This window comes from Amphiura filiformis, chromosome 12, assembly GCF_039555335.1.
Source record: "Amphiura filiformis chromosome 12, Afil_fr2py, whole genome shotgun sequence".
Lineage (NCBI taxonomy): Eukaryota > Metazoa > Echinodermata > Ophiuroidea > Amphilepidida > Amphiuridae > Amphiura > Amphiura filiformis.
In genome coordinates, this window is record NC_092639.1 from 66005443 (window position 1) to 66018598 (window position 13156).

General features: G+C 35.6%; 1 long non-coding RNA gene across 1 annotated transcript; it reads left to right on the plus strand.

Annotated features, from left to right (window-relative positions):
- The first annotated feature begins 216 nt into the window (after positions 1-216).
- LOC140166588 (uncharacterized) lies at positions 217-5421 on the plus strand. Its single transcript, XR_011860890.1, has 4 exons — positions 217-356; positions 2529-2601; positions 4060-4228; positions 5105-5421. It is a non-coding gene; the product is annotated as an uncharacterized lncRNA (long non-coding RNA).
- The last annotated feature ends 7735 nt before the right edge of the window (positions 5422-13156 follow it).

Sequence of the window (13156 nt, forward strand, 5' to 3'; positions counted from 1 at the left end):
TAATGTTATTTTACAGAAAAAATATGGATGTTCTGGTAAATCCGTAAATTTACAGAAACAAACAAATAAAAAATGTATTTTCTTTTTGAAAACCCGTAAGTTCACAGGTCTCCTGTAATAATACTTTATAGACCGTTTTCCCTGGGTAATTATGCATAATTGATTGAACTGAGGATGCGCTGTTAGTATCAGAATACCGCATGCAGAGGAGCAGCCCCCGGGGAGTGGCCGTTGCGCGCTGTAATGAGACGTATATCGGCCGATAGGACTTGAAGAAGACGACCGTGGCGTCGAAGTGTTTTACTTTGATAAGTTTGCTAGATCGCTTCTTTGCTGGTCAACTTTAACAGAGACAGGCAAGTAAACGCTAGTTGTTTTAGTTCACATGGTTTAAGTGCATGGTACGATCTAAATGCCCATGTACCGGTACCATAGATCAATGCTTATCTTTCTGTGGGTCATTTGGGTCAGTTTCTCAAACTTCAATTTCGGGTCAGTTTTTCAGTTGCACAACTTGCAGGAGAATGTGGACCAGACAGTAGGCCTACTAGTGCTAGTAGGCCTAGTGGCAGTACAATAAACATGCCAATTGTTCGACCTACTTGTAGCATTTGTGGTAAACAGTCAAGCACTATTAAAAAGTATGTAAATCATTGTAGAAGTCACATCCATGACAGAAATTCAAGATTTCCTTGTTGTGTTCCCACATGTATAAGGACATGTTATAGGCCTACTTACAAAGGGCTAACGTCCCACATTGCACGAGAACACAATGACTACTTTACTACATATAGGCCAAATCAGTTGCAGGCGAACGAATACAGAAATGTTGGTATAACTGTCCGATGTACGTTAGAATTCTGTCAACGCAAATGTTCAGATCTGAAAGAATTGCTTGCTCACTCAAAAGAACATTTAACAGGAGGTTTGCGAGTAAGCTGTCCATTTAGTCAATGTGATAAATTGTTTAACAAGAAGTCTTCATTTAGCTCTCACATATCACGTTGCCACAAAATTACTGTGTGCAAGATGTAAATCCATTGTATATCATAGATCAGAATATTATTGTTGGTCCTGAAGTTGGTGTACTGCAGCATGACCACGCAGGTGCACAAGACCCACAGCAACAAGATTTACATGATGATCAAAACACATTTGATAATGAAGATTGGTCTAGTGATGATAATGACACTGATGAACCAGGAATTGCACAATATACAAAATATATAGCCATATTTTTGTTGAAATTACAGGCAAAGTACATGATCCCAGATTCAACAATCCAGGTGATTGTTGATGAAATGCACTTCTTGCAACAGTGTTCACTTGATCATATCACTAGATTTATCAAGAGCAAGTTACATCAAAATGGTACAGATCAAGACCTTGTTGAAGATATTGCAAAAGGTGTGGCAAATTTAGGGTGTTCTATCAGTCCAAAGTCTGATTTGATTAATACAGACAGAGAGCAATACCCTGAATCTGGTACCCTTGGGTCACATTATTTACGACAGAAATACTACCAGGAAAAGATGAAATTTGTCAGCCCAGTGGAAATTGTTCTTCAAAAAAAGACAAAAACAACCAAAAAGCACTGCTGTCATTATGTGCCAATTTTGGAAACACTCAAAGTGATGTGCGAAGATAAATCTTTCCAAAGCCACACTCAACAAACTGACTATGGTTACAATGAATTTAGAGATGTTCAAGATGGAAAAGCATTCAAAGATAATCCATTTTACTCAGCAAATCCGGACGCATTACAGATTATTCTTTTTCAAGATGCCTTTGAATTAGTGAATCCTCTTGGTTCATCAAGAAATAAGCATAAAGTTGTAGGCGTGTATTTAACTCTGGGAAATATTGATCCAAGGTGCAGATCACAAATAGATTCGATACAGTTGGTGATGTTGTGCAAAGAGAAGTATCTTAAAAAGTATGACCAAAAAAGATCTTTGGCCAACTTCTTACAGATATTAAAACTCTAGAGAACACAGGAATTGTTCTAGATAGTGGTATAATTGTCAAAGGAACTATTTTGGTTATTTGTGGTGACAATTTGGGATCACATACCATTGGAGGTTATGTAGAGAGTTTTACAAAAAGTAATATCTGATAATTAGGAAAGAAGTACCTTTTTTCCTCTGGATTGATATTATATCTTTCCCCAGAGACGTGGCTGGTGCATAACATTGAAAAAAACACCTACATTCAAATAGTGCATTTTTTAGATTTGAACTGGCAACCTTTGTATACTAGGACAATACTCTTCCCAATAAATTGAGCTACAATATTATGTTGTATCATTTAATTTGCAAGTTTAGTTTCAAAACGCTGTTTGTCGCATTCCTAGTGAAAGGCATTAGAATTGATTTTTTTTTTTTTTTTTTTTTTCAGTGCTGTGAAGTGGCCACATTTCAGGGGAGAGATTATTTAAATGTTCGATATCAGATCATGTACACATTGATACCATTGCTACTTTGTAATTATGTTTTACTGAACTTGATTTTCTTTTATATTTCAAATAGACCTTGACAAGTACTTCAGCTTCTACCATTGAAACACTGGAGTTACCGGCAACACCTTGTCTTGTTGCCCATGGTAAGTTCTATTCATTGTGGCTTTATTGGCTATCGATTATCACTTACACTCTCAGAAAAAGGGGTGCCAACTGAAACCTTTTTGTCCAGTATATGGAACCCTGGCTATTGAACCCTCAAAAAGGTTACAGAAAATTCAGGAACCCTTTAAGGTTCTATAGCTTGTTACATTAAGAACCAATAAAGGTTCCTAGAGTGTCTTAGTGGTTCCTTTTAGAACCTTAAAGGGTGCCATATAGAGGACAAGTGAAGAACCCTTTTAGAACCCTTATTTCTGAGAGTAGTCTAAAAAATAAGCTCTAAAATCAATTTGCTTTCTACCTTTAAAAATTTGTAAAGACAATTGACTTAGCTCATTGAGAGGTTAAATTGACATTTTAATAATCTTTGAATTACATTTTTCTGGAAAGTACCTAAATTTTTGCACATTTGATTTTTATCCAGCAAAGAGCAAAAACCTGGTCATGAAACTTTGGGAATAAATGAATAAGCATAGAAATTCTCTTGTGGATTTTTGCAACAAACACTCATAATCCAGTCAGGAAACACTTAGGCCTAACTGACAAAAGCCAAGAAAGATCATTTTCTGAACTAAATATATAGCCTGACATGTCAGTATTGCTTTAGCTTAAAACATAGGCCTAGTAGCTAAAAGGAGGTTTAGAAGTTAAGTTTTATTCATTATCACCCAATATAAAGTTGGAGCCAATCTTGGTTGCTAATTGTGTCAGTTCATAAATTAATTCAATGTAATTTTGAGAGAGTAATCAAACTGCACAGATGCCAGTTCATCAGTTAAGGACATACTAGCCCTTCAAATGAGACAAACTTGTAATGTAAACATAATGTTGTCCAACCAAGTTACAGGTAGATCCAAAATATGTAATTTTGTCATAGTTTTAAATCAGTTTGTTTTAAATTTCTTCTACACTTGAAGGAAAATAGTCACAGATTTGAATTCCTCATCAAATTTTCTCAAAAGTAGTACTTTTACTTGGAAACAATAATCGCTTTGGAATTTATTATTGTTTTCAATATGAAATCATGTGCGAATGCTTAAAGGGACAGTCAGAGATCTGCGGGTCAAGGTCAAACTTTTTTTCACACATACCTTTTTTTTTTTTTTTTTTTTTTTGGGGAAGGTTAGCCTGAAAAGGAATCTTGCACAAACTATACAGTTTGTGAACGAGAGTCAAATCTTTATTTTCTGATGCGCGGGCATCAGAAATTCGCCATAGAAGCCTATGGAACAATGCAATGCACACAATATTGCATAACTTCTAAACGGAAGGTCAGACTTGGCTAAAAGTTTGGAATTAAAGTGATCTTTGGTATATCTACCTATACATAACATTAAAAGGGGATGTTGAATCTCTGTACAATCACTGACTGTCCCTTTAACTGGCATTCCTTTCATTGTGTGTATGCAATGCATTTTATCTTTCTTTACTTTAAATAGGAGATTCACCATTTGACACTAACAAGTTCTCACTGACAATAAATGGGAAGGTAGTCATTGATCTCATCACCAACCAGCTGTCAGCATTGGCCCTGTGGTTCTCTACATTCTACGTCTTTAACTTCGAGTACCCTGAGAATATCGGAGCAACATTGGAATTTATTCAGAGGTAAGATTATATATAAGGATGTTTATTTCTCTGCTTCATTTGCTTTGAGGTGTTGTGTGATGTGTTTTCATTATTAACATTTTGTACCGCCCAACACATTATGGATTGGATGAACTGAGGGTGCAAGAAGCTATTTCACAATTTATTTGAAACTTTTGCAATAATTTTGAAACTTTTATAATAGATTTGAGGAGTTTTATGTAAAATGATCATAGGAATTCAAATAATGTGTCATTCATTACTGGTTTCATTGTACATGTACTATTGTAGCCCTTGTAGCTTTTTAATTATAATAACAATGATGAAAACTAAATAATGTGCATATTTTGATTGCTTCCAATGTCTGATGATATTTTTTTTAATAGTATTTAGTAATGCTGGAAACAAGTTAAAATATTCATTTTATTATTGGCAAATCTGCTGTATAGATTTCAACAACAGTTCAAATGGACAAATTGCTGTACCTGAATCCAACCTTAACATTAAACAGAAACACCTGAATCATGTGATCATCAATCAGTGTCAGTTGATGTGTATGGGCCTGTAACTAGTGGGAAAATCATAATTTGTAGAGTGGTTAGTCCACAGTAGGTCAAAAATGTTAAAATTATACAGTCCTTCAAAATAAACTAATATGAAAAATCCATGTAGTGCATAAGTTTCAACTTAAATACCTTTCGTTGTAATAATTTAGTGCAAAACCCTTTTGATATATGAATGAACCATATTCTTAGATGTTTGTGACTTATGTTAACAGCATTCAATGTCTATGAAAATCTTTTACATAGAATATTATTCAATAATAAAAACTACAAATTACAATGTATTGTCACTGATATTGAATGAACTGATATGAATGTATGAATTTGATTTCAGGTGCTTCCTTGGCATCAACCCTAGTCAAGGGTCCAAGAGAAGTAAAAAGAAAGGCAAGAAGACAGCCGTTCATCCACAAGTCCTCCAACTATGTAACAAACTGAAAGACTTTGAAAGTGATTGGCTATAGACTTTGAAATTGAACGGATAAAGGAAGCTATATCTTATCATCTAAATCATCAGATGTCGAATTGATGTTTACTGTTCTGAATTATGTATTCTGTTCAGAGTAGGTTGTTGCATATATCTATATCAACAATTGAGAAATGTGACTGGTTACTAGAGCTATGATTGGGTTCAAACTTCGGCAATCGTGAAACAATATTGCGCCACTGTTTATTGTGTAATACACGAACAATACGTGGTCGAACCAGTTGCAACACACCAGTTGCCCAAGTAGCCAATCATAGTGAGACTCACAAATAAGGGAGCTAAAAGTATTACAAATGAACTGATAGTTCACCAGTGAGAGACATGGGCTACTCTATGGCAAAACTCAAGACAGATTGATAATTCCACTCAAAACTAATTGAAAAGTGATCAATGCTTTTTGTCTAGCATTACTGTGATTAGTTCTACAGTACCGTACCATTAATCATGTTAATTGTACAGACTAGTGACCAGGAGATTCTGGGTTCAAATCATACCACCAGCACATTGCTTACTTATGGAGTGAGTTTGGGTTGGGACTTGGCCTCTGTCATCAAGTATTTATTCTAGTCTTTGTAATCTGTTTAAGTCATGGAGTATTATGAAGATACCAAGGAGTATTCAATGAACAAATTCCAAGAGTGGAATTCACAGTGCAGGCCTATACACGATTTTCTATGTTTGAGTTTATATTTTTGGCCTCACAAAAGTTTGTGAAAGTTTTAAGGGGAGCCGACCCTTCGTGCACCTAGCGGTACTACTCTAGGCTGTATTGTGAAGAATTGGGAAAGGCTAGAAAATGAAAGTTGCTATGAATATAGCTAAGGTTTTTGCCATCCTTCCTATGTAGTTTGATTTTGTTTAGCTTTTATTGATTTTCGCATATAGTGTCAAATGTTCAAAACTTTTGTTTTTCGAACATTTTACACTCTCGAAGAAAATTTGTAAAAGCTAAACAAAATCAAACTTCATAGACATGATGATGGTAATCTTGGCTATAGTCATGGTAACTTTGGTTTTTGTAGCCCTTCCCAATTCTTCAGAATATAGTCAGGAATACTGTTAGTAATTAGGTGCATGAAAAAAAACCGCGAAGGGTCAGCTCCTCCTTAAGTTGATGAAAATATAAAAGATATCATTAAAAAGATACCAAGGAGTATTCAATGTACAAATTCCAAGAGGGGAATTCACAGTGCAGGCCTATACATGATTTTCTATGTTTGAGTTTATATTTTTGGCCTCACAAATTATATGAATTTAGTGTAAAGTTGATAAAAATATCAAAAATAGCATTAAGAAGATACCAAGAAGTATTCAATGAACAAATTCCAAGAGGGAATTCACCGTGCAGGCTTATATACATGATTCTCTATGTTTGAGTTTATATTTTGGCCTCACAAATTTTGTGAAAGTGTAAAGTTGATAAAAATATCAAAAATAACATTAAGAGGATATCAAGAAGTATTCAATGAACAAATTCAAGAAGGAATTCACAGTGCAGGCCTAGGCCTATACATGATTTTCTATGTTTGAGTTTATATTTTTGGCCTCACAAATTATGTGAAAGTGTAAAGTTGATAAAAATATCAAAAATAACATTAAGAAGATATCAAGAAGTATTCAATGAACAAATTCCAAGAAGGAATTCACAGTGCAGGCCTAGGCCTATACATGATTTTCTCTGTTTGAGTTTATATTTTGGCCTCACAAATTTTGTGAAAGTGTAAAGTTGATAAAAATATCAAAAATAACATTAAGAAGATATCAAGAAGTATTCAATGAACAAATTCCAAGAAGGGAATTCACAGTGCAGGCCTAGGCCTATACATGATTTTCTATGTTTGAGTTTATATTTTTGGCCTCACAAATTATGTGAAAGTGTAAAGTTGATAAAAATATCAAAAATAACATTAAGAAGATATCAAGAAGTATTCAATGAACAAATTCCAAGAAGAGAATTCACAGTGCAGGCCTAGGCCTATACATGATTTTCTATGTTTGAGTTTATATTTTTGGCCTCACAAATTATGTGAAAGTGTAAAGTTGATAAAAATATCAAAAATAACATTAAGAAGATATCAAGAAGTATTCAATGAACAAATTCCAAGAAGGGAATTCACAGTGCAGGCCTATACATGATTTTCTATGTTTGAGTTTATATTTTTGGCCTCAAATTATGTGAAAGTGAAGTTGTTGAAAATATAAAAAATAGCACGTTATTTATATTGCTATTGCTATTTGTGTCAATTCATATCAAAACGATGGACTTGGTCTGAGAATAAGAAATCAGATACTCTTAGTTAATCATCAAGGCCTACTTTTACTTATATTTCACTTCCTAAAAATGCTACCAAATTTGTAATAATTAAATGCTTATTTACTTAGTTACACAGGAAATAAGTCAACTTAAGCTGCGTTCTCACATGTATTTAAATCCAGGTTTATCTTTATCACCTATAAATCCGCTGCAATTAAAATAAATCCGATAGAATCTCTGCACGTCCAGACAGTCAGGTTTAGTGCCTAAATCCAATAAGCTTAAACCCGGGTTTAGACTATGTGCTATTTGAGCATATTTCCTTAGAACTTTCGATTATACGAAATGTACAAGTGTGCACATGACAATTTTCGATGTTTTATCTTCAAGTTCAAAGCAATACTTTGGCACGAAAATACCCGTTGTTGAAATTCGAATGATATAGGCCTACAGCATGATGAAAATGTGCCCTTTCCTCTGCTGCCCCGAATAGCTAAAAACGTTGACCGTGACTTTTATATATAGCCTAGGCCTAGTAGGGGCCTAACGCGATCAAAATATGAAACATGAAATTCTAAAATTTATAACTCAACTCGTAATACCTGCTTCCATCATGAAATCGGCACCCTATAGGCATAATACATGTAATAGAGTTCGCTTCTATCTAAACTGCGTAGTTCAATGGGCATTATGTTAGTTTTTACCCCTTAAACCCGACAGCTCTACGAACACCGTTCATACACAGCGGATTTAAGCTTAAACCCGCTACTAACCCTGGTCAAAAGCAGGGTTAAATTGGCGGATTTAGGGCTCGATAAATCTGCTAGACTTAAATCCGATGATCGTTCAGACAGCAATTTAAACCCGCCGCTAAATCCATCTGAATTTAAACCTGGGTTTAAATGTCTTAAACCTTACTGTGTGGACACGACTAATCTTTTTAATTTCATGTTTCATACGCTGTATTATGGTACCAAAAGTCGTTTTGATATAGACTGACAGATTTACATGTATATTGATACATTGTATTTGTTGCATATGTAAGTTTCGAGGGTTTAGTTCAACAAAGGGCTCTCTGCATTTTGAGGAAACCAATGTTTATAAGATTTTACTGATCTTGTTCATCTGTTTGTTGTTGTTTATCTCAGCTGTGCTGATTAATAAACAGATTGTGAAAACACCTTCGTGTGATTTGTTGTTTATTCCTTTTCAAATTAGTTTGCTGAGTACTCACAGCATGAATGTGTTACGAAGGCATGATTTATAACAATTAATGATCAGTCAACAACTTTAATTTTCAGATGTTTATTTACGTTACCTGTAGCAACGTCTGCAATTAAACGTAAATAAACTAGTTTGTATTGTAAATTTTGCAGTACAAACCTGTGTTTACGTTACTACCTGGAATATACAAATTGAATGCGAAATAACGGCCTCACGTGGAATATACAAATTGACTGAAATAACCGCCTTCAACGCTATTTTACAGTACAATAGTTTATTTACGTTACTCCCTGAAATAACGTCTTCAATGCTATTTTTTTACAGAACAAAAGTTTATTTACGTTGCTACCTAGAATATACAAATTGACTGTGAAATAACGACCTGACGTGGAATATACAAAGTAGAGAGCTTGCGGAATGAAGTTACTTTAACTTTAACTTTAACGTCTAGAGGATTATAGAGGATTATGTATTCAAAACCACTCTGCCATTAAAGCCGCTTGAAGTTAAAGTTAACGCGAGAATCTATAGTGTGCCGTAAATTATGATGAAATACGTCATACTTTAGAACAATAGTTTGCCTATTTCCTCATAGACTACATAATTACCACTTATGTATTATCTAGTTAATAGACCAATTATTGGAAATCTAATTTGGTTTGGGTAAAAAACAAGCTACATGTTGATGAAAATTACTGATTGAATTCAATCAAAATAAATTTTGTTCCAAACGTCACACTTGATATATAATTTTGTGTGTGCTCATGTATGGCACGCCAGACAAGACAAAAAACGGCGAGAGACTTAAAAAATTAACGTCGAGAATAAAAAACAACGTCGAGAATGAAATGATAACGTCGAGAATGAAATAATAACGTCGAGTTTTAAAATACAACGTTGAGTTCAAAACGATGACGTTGAGATTGTAAAACCAACGCCGAGTTTGTAACGGGCCGAGTTTTTTCGCGTTTTTTTCGCGTCCAGATTTTTTCGCGCCGAGAAGCGCCCTCTATAGTCTTTCTGTATATATTATATCTCAATACTAGTAATTATTATAAACCATGCAATTTATTGATTATTTACTAATATTATTCATATTTGAAAGAAACAACAATGATAAAGATAGCACTTGAGCTGTGATTATTGGCAGTATATTGTTCATGTTTCATTGTAGGTAAGTGCTATGCGTGTTTGTTTAAGTCCATGATAGTATAGTGTCTCCTTATCTATGGTTGATTCCAGCATGGTCTTGACTTGGTGGAGGTCAGTGCAGAACTGCCTAGCACATGAAAAAGCACATAGTATGGGGTGGGTTACCATGGTTATCAGGTCAAATTGCAAGGATAGGACAGGAAATGGGCAAGGTCAGTGATGTAATGTTAGGTATGGGTAGCAGGTAGGGTCAAAATGGGTTAACAAAGACACATTGGGTATGGAGGCAACATAAGACAAAACATGAAATTTATAGGCCTACCTGTTACAATAATTTGAGTGATAATTCATGTTTGACCAATTGGGTGTACAGGGTGTCCCAGAAAATAAAAAAACTGGACCTAAGTTGAGAAATAGGCATCAGAATCCAAATATTTAAAAAACAGCGTATAGCCCATATAATACGATGATTTTACTTGAATCGGTTGAATGATTGCGATTTATACATAACGCATGAATCAATCACTTCATTTCAAGTTTGAAAGAAAGTTCATTCAGAATCAGAATCAGCATTGTATAGACAATCACCCAAATAAACCAGGTATAAGTCAAACTAGACATTAAATGAAACTACAGGATCGAACATAGAGAATACAACATATTATTATGAACATGAGAAATTAACTATCATTATTTAACATGTTTAAAGAACGTTTTTTAAGCAGAATGAATGAAATTAGCAAGATCAGTGCAGTGATGGCATCATTCTCATTATCGCTCATAATGAATATAAACTTATTATTATCATTAAGGTTGCCAATATCAAAAATTCAAACAAAGTACATGCCAATGGGCTTTATATTTTGGTAAAATTCTTTTCGTTCTTTAAATAATGTGTTAATAAGTTTAATCTGTTCAATAAGTTTGTTGCCAAATCAAAGTTTTCCCGGACAAAATGTTACTTTAAATATTGTCCTGAATAATGAATGCAAAGGTTTTAAACAAAACATTGCACAGTATCAACAATTACACTGTAAATTGGCTAGAACACATTGAACACGTCCCCCTAAAAATCATAATAGAAGAAACAAAGTAATAATTCCCATGTGCATCTTCCTTTTTAGCACCTTTTTTGGGCCCAAATGGGTAAAATTACACAATTGTACGCGCTTCATGCGCGATGACCCATCAAATAGCAAAACGCACGTTCATCTAGGGCTAAAATAGTCCAAAATTGAAATATTTTCGTGCGCACAAAAAGTCACATCAGCGAAACCGGAATGCTCGTCCCCCTACTAGCCCCCCCCCCCCCCCTAGATGTTAATGCTTCCACAGCGACTGCTTAAAGCAGGATTAACATAACACCGTTGGATTATAAGAGGACTAAATTTAATGAGATACACAATCTTTATAAGGAAGGGGTGAGCAGTATGAAAAAGCGGGGGGGGGGGACACTTCAACATAGGTGTAGGGCTGACTCTTTCACAGTAAGGGGCATTTGGTGAGAGCAAAATATAAAAAAATATGGGGTCATTGGGTGAGAGCATACATATTGGCATTTGGTGAGATAAAAATGCACAAAATATGGGGTCATTGGGTGACAGACGGACCGTTTGGATCTAAATTAGTCGGGGCATATTTGGGTAAGAATGACCTTTTTTAAAATAGGGTCTTCGGACGAGACCCTCGAAAATTAATTTCTAGTTCTAAATGGCTTCAAATGGCTCAGTGATAGATGACTCGTTGCTGTTCAAATGGATATACATGTATAAGGGTCTTTGGGTGACAGATCAAAAGGGAAATATAAGGAGTATTTGGGGTGACAGAGCATGTGATAATAAAAAAAATATGGGGTCTTTGGGTGACTGCGGTGCTGAAAAGGGAGTCTTAATGGCCCTACATACGCGTCACTTCCCCGCGGAAATTGCATTGATGCGGGCATTATCATGATTATGTAGGCCCTAATCGCTCATTTCTCCACAAACAGTCAACCGAATCAAATATAATTTGCGTACATAATAATATTATAATAATATGATGCACAATACAATGAGCTAAACGCCGCTTTTTACATTTTTTCCAAATTCATTCACCAGGGTATTTCTGGTACACCTTGTATATCATGTTATGCTGGTTATTTAAATTTCACACGACATAAGAGTCATTCCATTGAACTGACTATGGCGAGTATACAGCTAGAAAGGTCGTAACTTAATTACACAAATGCTCTTCTACCATATCCTTCCTAGTCTTTCCACGGAATTAACCTCGGAATCAATGTCTGTCCTCTGAATCTCACTCATAAGATTTGCCACACTCACCATATTCTTTTATTTCCGCCATTGCAGATATTGAAAATGACTAGCTATTTGGACCATGTCAACATGGCCAATCAGAAACTATAGAGGGCGCTTCTCGACGCGAAAAATCTGGACGCGAAAAAATCTGGACGCGAAGAAACTCGGCGTTACAAACTCGGCGTTGATTTTACAATCTCAACGTCATCGTTTTGAACTCAACGTCGTATTTTAAAACTCGACGTTATCATTTCATTCTCGACGTCATTTTTTCATTCTCGGCGTCATTTTTAAACTGGACGTCATTTTTAAGTCTCGCCGTTTTTGTCCGGTGTGGCGTGCCATACTCATGACGTACACCAAATCAGCTTGCGGAACCAAGTTTTTGGCTTGACTACAACGCCAAGGGGATTAATTTCCCGTAAAATGGTCTGGTTTTACTTGAGCCAGCAGTGTACGATACTTCTGGAAGAGTAAAAGCATGTGCATAACATTTTTATATATAACATGTCATAGGTTGTGTCTGGTAAGAGAGAGAGAGAGAGAGAGGGGGTAGGGAGGAGGAGAGGGAGGGCATTGGAAGTGGACAGGGAGGTGTTTTGCTGGTAGCCAAGGGGGGGGGCTCCCCCGTGGGACATCTTCTCTTCCTTCTTGACCCTTCCCTTTTGGATGCGGGCCACGCCCTCCTAACAGAAAAACCCTGACAAAATCACTGGGGGAGGGGGAAACAGGAGTGCGAGTGGGAAACAGGAGTGCGAGTGGGTAATTATAGGAGGGTCAAGTTTGAGAGAGCGAGTACAGATAGAGGGGAGAAGGAGGGGAAAATAAGGAGAATGTAGGGAAGGGGAAACAGGAGGGAAGGGGAGAGAGATTCAGAAGGAGGGAAAGAAATAAAGAATATGTATTTCATTAGGCTTTGCGAAGTAAATTGGAATATGGAATTGACAAAGCTGACGAGCCTTTATTAAATAA